The sequence below is a fragment of the Ctenopharyngodon idella genome, chromosome 3 (genome assembly GCF_019924925.1).
Source record: "Ctenopharyngodon idella isolate HZGC_01 chromosome 3, HZGC01, whole genome shotgun sequence".
NCBI classification, from domain to species: Eukaryota; Metazoa; Chordata; class Actinopteri; order Cypriniformes; family Xenocyprididae; genus Ctenopharyngodon; species Ctenopharyngodon idella.
In genome coordinates this window covers 9,351,373-9,364,956 of record NC_067222.1, presented here as the reverse complement: position 1 = coordinate 9,364,956, position 13,584 = coordinate 9,351,373, and the positions used below count along the sequence as shown (strand labels likewise).

Genomic DNA, 13,584 nt, shown 5'->3' with positions numbered 1-13,584 from the left:
AACATTTAATGGTTTTTATACAAAATTTGGTATTTATTAATGTGAATAAAAGCTTGTACAAGCAATACATTTTCACTACAGTCTGTGGCCAGTTATTCACCCATTTGTGGTGGGTTTCAATAAGAACTGATGAAGAAAAATGTACAAAAGAAAAAGAGAATGAAGATTATGGAGGAAGAATGACAGAATCAGGACAAAGAGAACAAGAGAAGAGAAGAAGAACTCAAAATAGAAATAAGAGAACAAGAGAAACATTGGAGAGAGATACAAGATGAGATCAGACGAGAACGAGAGACATTTAAACATGAAATAGAGGAAATGAGAGAAGAAACAGAAAAAGAAAAAACAGAAAGAGATCAACTTAAGATCAAGTACGAGACAGAAAGAGACAGACTGATGAACAGTGTTATGGTGTGTGGTGGGTGTGTTTTGTTTTTTTGTTTTCTTTTGGTTGTATTGTAGGTGGCAGAAGAAATGAGCAACACCTGATCCAAATGAAGAGGTGGAAATATAAGTGTTCCTGTTACACGCAACGGAGGAGTGACATCATCTCAGGCTGGCCTCTTTGTTGCCTCGCTCAAACGGGAATCTTTTGTCGTTTTTCTGACTTTTTCAAACAGCATAAATTTGCATAGCATAATGTGAACCCCCTAGAATTATGTAATAAACTTTATTCATCATATATATATTTTGCTTTGTTCTCCCTTTATTGTTGCAGTCATGAGCCCCTGTTACGAGATTTTCGGTTTCTGAAGGTGGAGATTACATGAATTCATGAGCATGCGCAGTTGCACGTGCAGCTGAGCTTTTAGTTCACATTGTATCTCAGGACATTAGTGGATTATTCCATAAAGGTAACTATATTCTCAGCATCATGGCTGACTTATGCCTAAACTACAGTTGTTTATTTCTAGGTAACAGTTTATAATGTTTTCATTAGTATGCATGATTTGTGCAGTCGTCTGTAACTGAATGACAGACACTTTGTGTAACAGCAGAGTAACCTTCAGCTATGGTCTACAATGAGTGCAGCTTGTTGTGCTCTTCCTTTGTACCTTGTGATGATACATGTCTTATGCTTACCTGTTCTGACTAACATTCTCTGGTTTTCCGGTTGGTGACAAATGCTGAAACTATAGGTCTATTGTCTTTTCATGGTTTCCTATATTAAGGCAGGAACACACCAAGCCGACGGTCGGCTATCGGCCGACTAAGTTTTCTCAGTGTGTTCCACACCGTCGGCTGAAGTTGGTCCTCATCGGCTTTTTTTCGGCGATTCGAAATGTTGAATTGGCGTCGGAGCTCGTCGGTCCGTCGGGCCATCTGATCATTCTGATTGGCTGTTCAGCTACTGCCACCTGCCTCATCTTACAAAGGCGCAGAACGGACTTGCTACTTGGCAGTCGGCTGTCGAACGTTGGTTTGTTGTGTCAGGGCAACTTTAGGCACAGATGCTGCCGACGTGAGCCAACCCTGCAGTCTGCTTTCGTCGCCAGTAGTTCGTCGGCGTTGGCTTTGTGTGTTCCGGCCTTTAAAGAAAGATAAACTGACGCCACAAGGTTTAATTTTTCAAATGCACAATAAAATCAAGCATCCCAGAACACCTGATGAGTTCAAGTAGTAGATCACTGATTTCCTATAACAGGAATGAATAAATGAATGAATAAATAATTGTTAAATACATGAACCAGCTGCCATTTCAATGATGTATTGCTCTGTTCTTCTGTTACCTTATGAAGATGTAAAACTGGCTCATCTCTCTAGAAATGAAAGAAATTTTAAGTCTGAAAGATTTTGACATTTTTACCACTCTTTGAAATTTAATTTAATTTTTTTTTTACAACAAAACTATTATAACAACAAAACATCTTTTTACATACAGTGGCCCCCAAAATGTTGGCACAAATGCATATGCATTAAAATACTCAAATGTCTGGAATTGCTGTAGTTTTTTTTTTTTTTTTTTTTTTTTAAGAAATGAATTCCACAAGATTAATTTTATTCAACAAGGATTAATTAAATTTCTAAAGTTTCAAAACTGTTTTTCAAATTTTCTATTCTGTGAATCAGCAGCACAACTGTTTTCAGCACTGATAATAGTAGCTAAGAATGTTTCTTAGCTGCATCAAATCATTACATTAGAATGATTTCTGAAGGATCATGTGACACTGAAGACTGGAGTAACAGGAATAAATAGCCATTTAAAATATATTAAAATTCACGAGTTCACATATCCATATAATTAAATAAAGTTAAGCGTATTTGGCGTGCTGTCCGGGGAGAGGGCTCCGAGCATTTTGGCCCGAACCCAGAGTACTACCCCCGGTGTGGTAAAAGTAGATAGAACTAGAAGTGAGGAGATGGGGTGGAGGAAGGATGCTGATAAACTCTCAGATGAACAGAGGTAAGTCTGCTGAATTTATACCTCTTGACATTGGTTGAATTGATTAACTGAATGCTCTCCACCTGTGCTAATTAGGTTAATTATCTGAACTTGCTCCTCCCGAATTTTGTTAATAAAACATCATTAGAAAACAAATCACAATATCACTATTTTTGCCTATTTTTGATTAAATAAATGCAGCCTTGGTGAGCCTAAACATAAAGAATTTTATTAATCCCATACTTTTGAACAGCAATATATCCTCACTCACTCATTCACTCAACCACTCTCTCACACGCTTTCTCTCTGTGACTGTGTGTACATGTGCGTGTACACGTGAAGTGACAGTCAAGGATTCAGACACACACACACACACACACACACACTGACACACCCTCTCGCTCAAGCAAAAATGTAGCACCTCTGTTCAATCTTTCTGATTTTAGTAAATCTTTTAAAAGTGCTTTTTAAAATATTTATTCAAATAAATATTTTATCCCTTTAAATGCAATGGATTTTGAAAGATATCAACAAAAAAACGGGCAAAAAAACTTTAAAAGCAATTTTCGATTGGAAAAAGAGGGCAGACGACCATGTGGGTATATCTTTAAAACCATTCAAGGTATGACTTTGACTAGGGTATCATTTTAAAGCTTATGGTCTCCTCTTTCCATTGATACCAAAATCTCAATTTTTAAATTTGGGTCACTGTGACTCATTTTGCTGGATTAGGTCACTAATATATATTGTATACAGGGGCGGGCTGGGGCAAAAAAGTGGCCCTGGACTTTCTGGCACAAAGTGGCCCATCACACCCAGTCCGCAACACACCTCACCAAAACCCACCAGCTCATTATGCACAGAGCAATTTTTTACACCACTTTTTATAACATAAAAATATAAATGCTATTTATACAGAAATATAAATGCTATTTTATTATTATTATTATTGTTATTATTATTGAAATGATTAACTTTAATGAATGACTGGCATACTTCTTTATGTTATTATTTATCTTTCTTGATGCACATGGCAAATAGTATAATTTTGAAAAAAAAAAAGAAAAGAAAAAATCAAATATCACTAAAGTTCAATACCTACCATTAAATTAGTCCATATGTAACAATGCTCTGGTATGGTCTTAGAATGTAGTGCAGAATGTGGACTGTTTTATAGTACCTTTCTAGTGGTTATAGTGTTTGTGTCATGACTTCGGTCTGATTTGCCATGTTTTGTTGTCTTGTCTCTGTGTCTGCGTGCCCTGTTGTCTTTAAGCTCATCAGTTTTGTTTTGACAGCTCTCCATGTGCTCTGCTGTCAGTGTGGCGTTTTCCCCTCCCACTCGTTATCCTCATCCTTAATTGTGATCTGTCTCACCTGTTGCCACTTATCCCTCGTTTGCTTTCCCCTATTTTAGATCCCCTTGTGCTCAGTCTTTTGTCAGACCGTTGTTGTATGTTTGCGCTAACGCTTCGCTCGTGAGAGAGAATATAGGGGGGGCTACTATGTCAAAATGATTGATGATGACCTTTTGACCTACACCCCCACGGGGGCCACCCATGATGTTACCCCACCCCTTCACGTTGACCGTTCTATCACCCTTGACCTTTGACACTGGAGATATCCTCAGGCGATATAACTGACAGCGTATATTTGAATAACGATGTTATCCTGTGGGGGTTTGGTTCTCTTCTGGGTGAATAAATTGTAGATGGGTCATTTATAAACTTGACAGCCGGTATTTGAAGTCTTGGGTGGGTAACGTGTAGCAGATGTGACAGCATCCACATTCAATTTCATGTTTGTATAAATAGTGAGCGTGGTGTTCTGTGGAAACAGAAAAAGAGCTGTGAAACATGACTAGTTTATACTCACCTAAAACACCCGAGACGGAATGGGATGAAGAGATGATGAAAAGTCTGACTCTGGCTCCGAGAAAAGAGCGCTGGCATGTCTATTTGACAAATTTTCTCCACGAGAATAAGGAGTATGTGAGAGACGAATTTACGATGAATAGTAAGCGTGTATTCGGTTACATATTCCATAAACCGTCTCGAGTTGTCACACTCTACACCGCAGACAGCGCCGGTGAATTTATACCGGGAAGAGACCCCTGTCTGGTATTTCCTGATAAGGACTGGACTTTATTCTACACACGTGTGTGAAAAGATCTGGATGACTATGGAGAAAGGCCTTTGTACATCGCAGAGTGGGACGGAGTAACACCGAATCTTCGGTACCGAGTGGTCGGTGATCACTCCAATAAGAATCCGGATGAGTGCATTTACATATTCTGCTGTAAAGACAAGACGAAGCTCAGCGATCTCTCAGGAGTCATCAAACAAAATGATCATTTCGACATGTACGAAATGCAATTTTTGTTCAAGTGGTGCGATCGGGATCTGTTGAGTTGTCTTTTTTCAATCATAAACAAAATGTTCAAATGGTGTGACATGCGTGATGGGTACAATAAAGTTAAAGTGCAGCTGTTCCACCCTGAGAGATGCGCGCGCAGCAGCACATACTCTTTTCCGTCCCCGCCCATTCACTACAGCCATAAGAAGTGTTGTAAGCCAGTCCCACCACACACAACATCTTTATAAACCACGTCTCAAGACGATGCTTCAGAGCTGGTTCACGGCAGCTACGGTCTCTCTTTCAACCACGATCCTGACCCGCCAGATGACAATGCTACTGATAATATTCTGTCAGACGAACCCGGGACATCTGCTGTCAGTAAAAAATGGTTAGATAAATTCTGCAAAGAACTTGGATATCACAACCTGAGTTTCCTATCTGGTCTGTCTGACACTCCCTCTACCTCAACCGACAAGGGGGTTGATACCCCAGACGGATGCTTCACCGACCTCGGATTCAAAATCATTGATTGCTGTACTCCTGCAACATCTCATCGATGAAAAGCTAAAGGAGGACTGTGAAGGCTGTGCGATAAATCATCCCAGCCAACTGCAACATTCATGCCTGTTTGAACCACCCACATACTTTTTCGACACCCACTTTGACGAGCTGACCCGCAAGCTGTTTAAACCTGATCTACGAACCATCATAGCCTACGCCCTACACCGGTCTGGCTTAAAGTCTCATCCTCAGCGAATTCAAGGAGCAGCCGGAGCTATTCTGCACGAATTAAAAGACGAACCATTCATAGCTGCAAAGCTACAAGAAATCAGAGACAAACTTCTGGACAAATCCTGTGAGAAAGTGGTGCATGACACCGTCGATCTCTGGCAAGGTTTCTCACTTGTGAATGGAGAGTGAGCCAGACTCCGCCACCACCATGGGTGCTGTATGTAGCCAAAGGAGCATCATAGAATTTCTGTTTAAAGGTCATTACAAAAGACAAATGACTGCATTACTGGAAAAGATGATCGAAGATGCACCTGATTCAGATGATGATGATGATGATGATGATAATTGTGAGGAGGATACTATCCGTGAATCAAATCTCAAGAAATACATGTGTCATATAAGAGGACTGGCAGATTCATGGGAAGATTTGACAAACATATGTGTTAAAGGGACCCAACCACATTGTGAGATGATACGAAATGTTCTGGATGTGATGACTCAATGTAGCGAAGACTTTCGCCACGGTGACATCCTCTGTATCTGTACATATGTAACAGATGTTTGTGTGGAATTGGTTAGAAAACGTGATGTTGATGGTTTTACCATCTCTGATATTGTTGAAACAACGGTCAACTACGCCCTAGACCGTGATTTGAAGGCATGCCGAGATTTTCTTTTCTGGCTAGACTTACTTAGTGTGTACTCCCATTTCAATGTATTCATTATCTATCTTTCTGGGTTGATTACATCTAATATCATTGTAACGCTTTACTTAGTGTGTATCCCCATTTCAATGCATTCTTATTTAGAGCATGCAGTCCTTATGTAATTACATTTCATTTTATTCTTTTATTTACTTATTATTTAGATCATACGATCATTATATACCCCATTTCAATTTATTCATATTTAGATCATACGGTCATCATATATCTTGTTTTAAATATTTTTTCTTTTATCATTTGTAACGTCATTACATTGAATTTTAATAAATGATTGATTCACTCCAGTTGTATGTCTTATTCTTTGCATAGGTTGAAACAACAACATGTCGGAGCTTATGAAAAAAGTTTATTACACGCCGTCCAACCCCAGTTCTTTAGGAGGTAAAAAACGATTAAAAGATGCCGTCTTAAAAGAATGCGGAGTGCGTCTAAGCGATAAGCAGGTTTCAGATTGGTTGGCCAGGGAGGATGCTTACACATTACACAGAACCGCCCCTATAAAATACATACGCAATAGAGTTGTAGTGTACGGAGTGGATACCCAGTTCCAAGCGGATCTCGTTGACATGTCAGCATATTCCAAGGAAAATGATGATAATAAATATATGTTAACATGTATCGATGTTTTTAGCAAGTACGCCTGGGCTCGTGTGCTAAAAAATAAAAGTGGACTTGAGGTTACTAAAGCATTTAACTCTATACTCGAAGAGGGACGCGTACCGCAGAAACTGCAGACGGATCAGGGAAAGGAATTTTTCAACAAACATTTTCAAGATGTAATGAAAAAGCATGACATTAATCATTTCGCAACTGCTACTGATTTGAAAGCCAGCGTTGTGGAACGGTTTAATAGAACGCTAAAAAGTCGAATGTGGAGATTTTTAACAGCTACAAATTCTCGGCGATATATAGATGTTTTACAAGATATTATGCAGGGATACAACACCAGTTATCACCGAAGTATTAGGATGAGACCGGTGGACGTCAACAAAGAAAATGAGGCTCTGGTGTTTCAAAATATGTACGGAGATATAAAGAAGAATGAAAAAGCTGTATTTAAATATAAAGTCGGAGACATTGTTCGAATTTCTAAAGTGAGAGGTCCATTTGCCAAAGGATATGAACAGAACTACACAGAAGAATTTTTCACTATTGCCTCATGTATCCCGCGTCAACCACCCGTATACAGACTGTCTGATTATGACGGGGAGGTCATCGACTGAGTTTTTTATGAAAAAGAGTTACAAAAAATAATCGTGAGTGAAAACAAAGCGTTTAAGGTGGAAAAGATTTTAGGGGAGAAAAAACAGGGGAGATCCACGCTTGTTTTAGTGAAATAGTTAGGTTGGCCTTCAAAATTTAATAGCTATATAGACAAAAAAGCTCTGGTGGACTTGCAAACGCCTTAAAACACAGCAACCCACACACGATAAGATCATTTTAGTAAAAGTGGGTTACCATGGACGACAATGGTTTCTACGTTACGCTACCATGCAACGCTTCTTTGTCAGTTTATCCTGAAAACCGTATATCTAGTTACAAAACAAGGTTAGCGAGCCCTATCAACTTGAAAGGTAAATGGGAAGTTGCTCTCGTTGAAATTGAATATCCTAGAAGTTGGTACTCCTTTAGCGACAATGATGGACTTTTCATCCTACACACCGCTCCCACACCATCACAGGCACACGCAAACAAACCCGGTGAAAAGCTGTTTAAAGAGTTATCAGGGTTTACTGTATCAAGGAAGATACAAATAGATGGCGGATACTACAATAACCTTCGTGAGCTGACCCGTACAATAAATAATGCTCTCACACCATCGGGTGTATTGACTCACGATGCTTTAAAAAACAAAGTGTATCTGCTTGCGAGACCTAACATCGCATTATCCTTCTTTGGAAACTCGCCACTATTTTAGGAATGAAACCGGATGATCCTTTCGGACGTTCGGCCTACCATCAAGATGCTGATTTTACAACGAGTCAAATTACATACGCTGGTTTCTATACGATGTACGTATACACTGATATTATCCAATATCAATCGGTCGGTGATTCGTATGTCCCCCTTTTGAGATGCGTACATATAACGGGTGAAAACAACGATATTGTCAGTGTTAGATACGACAAACCCCATTACGCATCGATCAACAAGGAGTTCATCACAGACATTACCATAGAACTGAAGGACGACCAAAACCGTGAAATACCATTTTCTTACGGGAAAGTCGTCGTAAAACTTCACTTTAAACCGGTCAAGCAATCTATTTTTTAAAAAGAACAAAAATGTCACTCATCAAGTCCGGTAACATCAGACTTGAGGCCCGCTTCAGACAGCCGTTACCGCATACTATTAACTTAATTGTGTATGCTGTTTTTGACAGTATCATTGAAGTCTCTAACCGCAGACAGGTTCTGGTCGATTACTATTGAAATGAACACTGTACAGCTCACGGCCATCATGGACAAAATTTCGTGCAATGTTCATTTTCTCGGGGTTCTCCCAAGCGATCAACTGCCTGAAAGACCATTAAGAAACTTACCATCCATGCTGATAATGAATACCCATCCAGCCAAGTTATCGGGGGAACATTGGTTGGCTGTTTATTTACAAACTGATGGTACCGGGTATTTTTTCGACAGTTTTGGCAATCCCCCCGACAGCGACCGCTTTCCAGCCACCATCAAAAACTTTCTGTTAACCAACGCTGTTGACACTATATATTCTGACAGATGTGTCCAGGATTTTGAATCGGACACTTGCGGACAGCACTGTGTTTTTTTTCTGTATCATTTGACCAGGGGTCATGACTATAACGATGTGATGAAACTGTATAGCGACGATAATATTAAAAATGATAAAATGGTATCGTGCTTTGTGAAAAGATTAAAACCGAATGTTTGTATTGAAAATTTTTCATGTATTCAGTGTGTGCAAACGTGTAATACTTATATGAACCATAATTGAGTAATCAATCTACATTGTATTTTGATTATAAATAAAGACTTTCTTCAGCTAAAAAAAAAACTTTTTTCATTGTGTTTTTATTTCAAATTTATTCAATACATATACACATCATTTCATGAATAAATATTAACAAACAAAACATGTTAAAATTCTAACCATACCCTTTGATCGATAGTCGGTGATTTAAACACAGTATCTTCTGAAACAACTGACCGACGTACTTTTTTTCTTTTTGCTTTTTTAGAAGAACGATCATGTTCAGGTGTAGTCATACCAGGTTTACTTTTTAAAGAATTAATCATCTGTCTAACATGATAATTAGGTACTGTAGAAAACGGAATGTTTAACTCGGCAAATGACTGTAGAAACTCTGAACATCCTAGCGGTCTTCTGTCATCCCGAACCTTTTGTGATGCTGTAACATTCTTTAACAAGTCGAGCATGTGTGAACCAGGTATAGCTTTTCCCCTGAACACAAACTCCCCTGACTCGTTCCATGCACTGAGTCCTTTAGCTTTAGACATTTTGTCTAATATGTATCTGCTGTTTTTCACACTTCTTGACGGTACATTCTTCAGAACTTCACTCACAACGTCATCCACACTGTCGTTGTCTTCAGGTATAGTTGGTGGTTGTTCGTCTTTATGATCGTGTTCAGAATATGGTAGCGATAGCGTTAAAACGTTACTCTCCCGATCACCTTGTTTAACGATTGTCAAAAACCTGCTCAGGATGTTTGTGTAGAGTTTGGCTTTTTCGTACTGATTCAAATCAGACCTGAGTAAGATATTTCTTATGGATGCATCCAGATCGTTCTCTACGACCTGTTGAATATTCTCGCGAACATTTTCATTTTTCAGCTTTTCCAGCTGATGCTGGGGTACTAAATACATTTTCTCTGCGTACTCCATCCTCAACCCCTTCTAGAAGATATTAAGCTGGAAATAAAGGGTACTGCGACGCTAAGGAGCGGTAAAAGAAATCCTCCAGTCTGATTGAAGACTCGCTTCTTGGCAGATATGCCAATTTTTTTATTGGTGACAAATGAAATTTCCTTTTTTCTTCTTTTAAGTTTTTGGTACTGCTGTCTGTTGATAGGAATCGTACCATAGAGAATGTTAAGGGCCACTTCGCACAATGTTAAAATGAGTTCGTCGGACACTGATTGTAAAATAAGTCGTCGTTGTTTAGGTGTAGCTTTATGTATCAGTTTTAACAATGGTAGATGTTTACAAAGTCTGGCAGACATGACAATCTGATCACGTTCTTCTTTTTTTCGGGAGGTAAACCACTTGGCGGTCGGAAAGCAAACCGGTTCTGAGGCGGTATTGTTCAGGAGTTTTTGCTTTATAGTCTATCATTAAATATCCAAAAGGTCGGCTTGTAGCGTCTTGATAACACTCCATAAAATATTTTGCATTTCCAGGATACATTTGTCGACCTAGCACCGAGACTTGATTGGCATCCCGAGGGTTTTTAAACAGAATCAAGTAATTGGTGTTTAAACTAATGGTTCTGCTGGATTTACCTTGCACAAATAAATTTTGGACGATATAAATTACGCTGAGATTACGATGATTAACATATTGTGTGAAGACCCGTTCGACTTCTTTGTTACCGCTTGCTTCTTGCATCATATCATCGATAATTAGAAGATTAGTTCTGTTCACAGGTAGTAAATCATCACTATTCAGACTCTCGGGTATTCCTTCCACAAATTTAATGTCATACAATTTAAGTAATTCATCATACAGAGGTTGCCAACAATCATACAAAAAAACAATGTTTTCAATTTTTTTAGAAATCATATTTAGCCCATTTTCTAGCAGGCTTTTTACAAAATAGCTCTTTCCAGAATTAGAAGGTCCGCTTATCACTGCTGAGAATGGATGTTGAAGTCTGAAATCGAAATCAGAGGCATCCCGCGACCCTCTGTGCAACATCGAATCAGTAGCCATAAGGTAGAGTCGTGAAATCAGACAAAAGTCTGCGTTTATTATACACCACCTTAAACCTTTTAACGACTGATTTGTTGTGCAATGTGAGAGTCCTTTTATTCCTCACAATGTTTTCAGTGTGGGCCAGGATGCATTGTGTAGTGTCACGTGATGTCACATACCCATCAACCAAGTCGATCAGAGAATCTAATCGTATAACTTGCGAATTTTTAGCGTTCAGCTTTATACCCTTTGCCTTCATGACCACTTTTCCTTTGGCCGTGCGATAACCATAAGATTTTGGTCCGCTAGAACAAAACTCTGTGATATAATCATCGTCATCTATTTCATTCGTCAGCTCCCCCAAATGATCACCCAGAGGCGGTACCCAGTCCCCCTCCCTTGATACAAAAATAACGCTGTCTGTGTCAGAGTATAACAAGCGATCGCCGAGTTTATCCATGAGTTCGTACAATTCCAGACGGGCGTGTGCCGTTGTAAATGCACCAACAAACACATTAATGTCATGAGTCTCGCGCTCATCACCTTCTGCGGTATTATACTGGACAAGTGCAACATCGTCTGAGACGAATGTGAAAAATTTCAGACCCTCGGTTTTACCAAAAACAACTTTGGTAAACTCTTCAGGGTCTCTCACCAGATAAGTCTGGGGAAGATTCTCTCTCATCGAGAACCGACCCCAAAGACTGTTCAAGATTAACTTGTTTATTGACCTCTGAGCCGGGTTGTGGCTGATTCGGGGTCAAGACGAATCCCCTCTTTTTCAAAATATTCCTGAATGTAAGTCGCTTTGTCACTATCCGTGACAACGTTTGATGGGTAACCGGAGGCCTGCTGTTTCAAACGTAAAAAAGTCTTTACATAATCGCAGAACAATGTATCCGATTGTTGCGGAAAATGCCAAACTTCATAGATCTTATGTACCACGTAACCCTTCTCGATGGCTTTTAAAAGCTCAATACTGACCCAACAACCTGTGAGTGACCTCTCTTCATCAGTGTGTTTACAGCTTGTTGTTTGGTTTTCAGACTGAGCACATGTTCCGCATAACGGAAACATAAGTTTTCCAGAGCATCTGAAAGGGAGAACCGGGTGTAGTAATTTGCGAGGAGGATACACGGTAGCTTTAATAAGACCGTAATAATTTTTGATCGGTTCAAAGTCATGGAAAATAATTTCGGGGTGACCGATCGGATAGCTCTTCCTAGACTGACAAAAAGGATATAAGCTGGTAAAATCCAGGTAGCTTATTTTTTCATCACCCCCCGTTTTGTGGTAGAGTTTATAAGCGTTGGTACGACCACCAAAGAGTGCTTCTCTAGGTTTCAGTCTCTCTGGCGCCGAATAAGTACTCATAAATTCTATCACAGAGGGGTCAGTTTTTTTCATTTTTTCCCATTCGCACTCCCAAACAACCTCCATTGTCAAACCGTATGCGTTCTGCAGGATTTCAATTTTGTCATCGAATTGAATTCTGAGATCGCCATAGGGGACGTGTGACAAGGGATGTGTATCATGGGGTTCAAAGCGGCATTCGTGACCATGATGCACGCAACCGTTAAATTCTAGACCGTACCTTGATCCGGACTCTTCAAAGTAACCATCTAAATAGTAGTTACCAATCGACACTTCACCATGGTTCAGGGCATGATGAATGTCCACGTTTCGAGTCTTTTTGACATACTCGAGCCATTGGATCGACACACTTGAGTAGGTCTTACTCTTTTGGATGTACGCATTATTATGCGTCAGAGCCAATGTATCTCTTTTGAGATATTGCGTTTTAAAAATCCCCATACAACAGCTCGGTAACGTGACATACGTGAACGGATCAAGTTTAGTGCACTTTATAAATGACTCTCTGTATTTCATACAGGCTTCGCGTAACAAGACCACATCGTTGACACCGCACTCGTACAACTCCTTCTTGAAGTTGAAAAGTTTATCCGAGACCGTGGTGTACCACGCATCGAACTTAACCTGATCTTTATCAGAGAGGTTTTCATACCCGTAGTATGTTTTGTCTGGATAATTTCCGACATAATTCTCATTTTCGACCCTATTGAAAAGGTGGGGGAAATAACCTTTTTCAGTCGTGGTCAAATTGAGCGCCGCAGGCATCTTAGCAAGGGCCATCGGTATGAAACTGTAGCTATCGATGTATCGCTGGTCAAAAGCATCGTCGTACATGAAGATCAATTTACATCCTTGCATTATGATATCTACATCGAGCCCTGCTTTGCAAAAATACTCCAAAATCAGAAATGAGTCAAATCTGGAAGCGCAATGAGCTATGAAGGTGTACCCTTTGTATCGGGGTTGTCTGAAACGACTGATTAGTCGAGCTATACAGTCGGAACCTTTGGCCACAAATCGTGTCCCTTTAAAAGTGATCGCGCAAATGAAATTCGCAGTGTGCTTTGCACCATCATAACGAGTTTCAAAATCATAGAAAATATAT

General features: G+C 39.6%; 2 protein-coding genes across 10 annotated transcripts in view; one reads left to right on the top strand and one right to left on the bottom strand.

The window, feature by feature from the left end:
* Window positions 1-13,584, top strand: part of LOC127509865 (putative leucine-rich repeat-containing protein DDB_G0290503) — a 427,110-nt gene that overhangs the window by 274,802 nt on the left and 138,724 nt on the right. The window lies entirely within an intron of this gene.
* LOC127509969 (DLA class I histocompatibility antigen, A9/A9 alpha chain-like) overlaps window positions 1-13,584 on the bottom strand; it is a 421,940-nt gene that overhangs the window by 291,159 nt on the left and 117,197 nt on the right. The gene's annotated exons all lie outside the window — the stretch shown is intronic.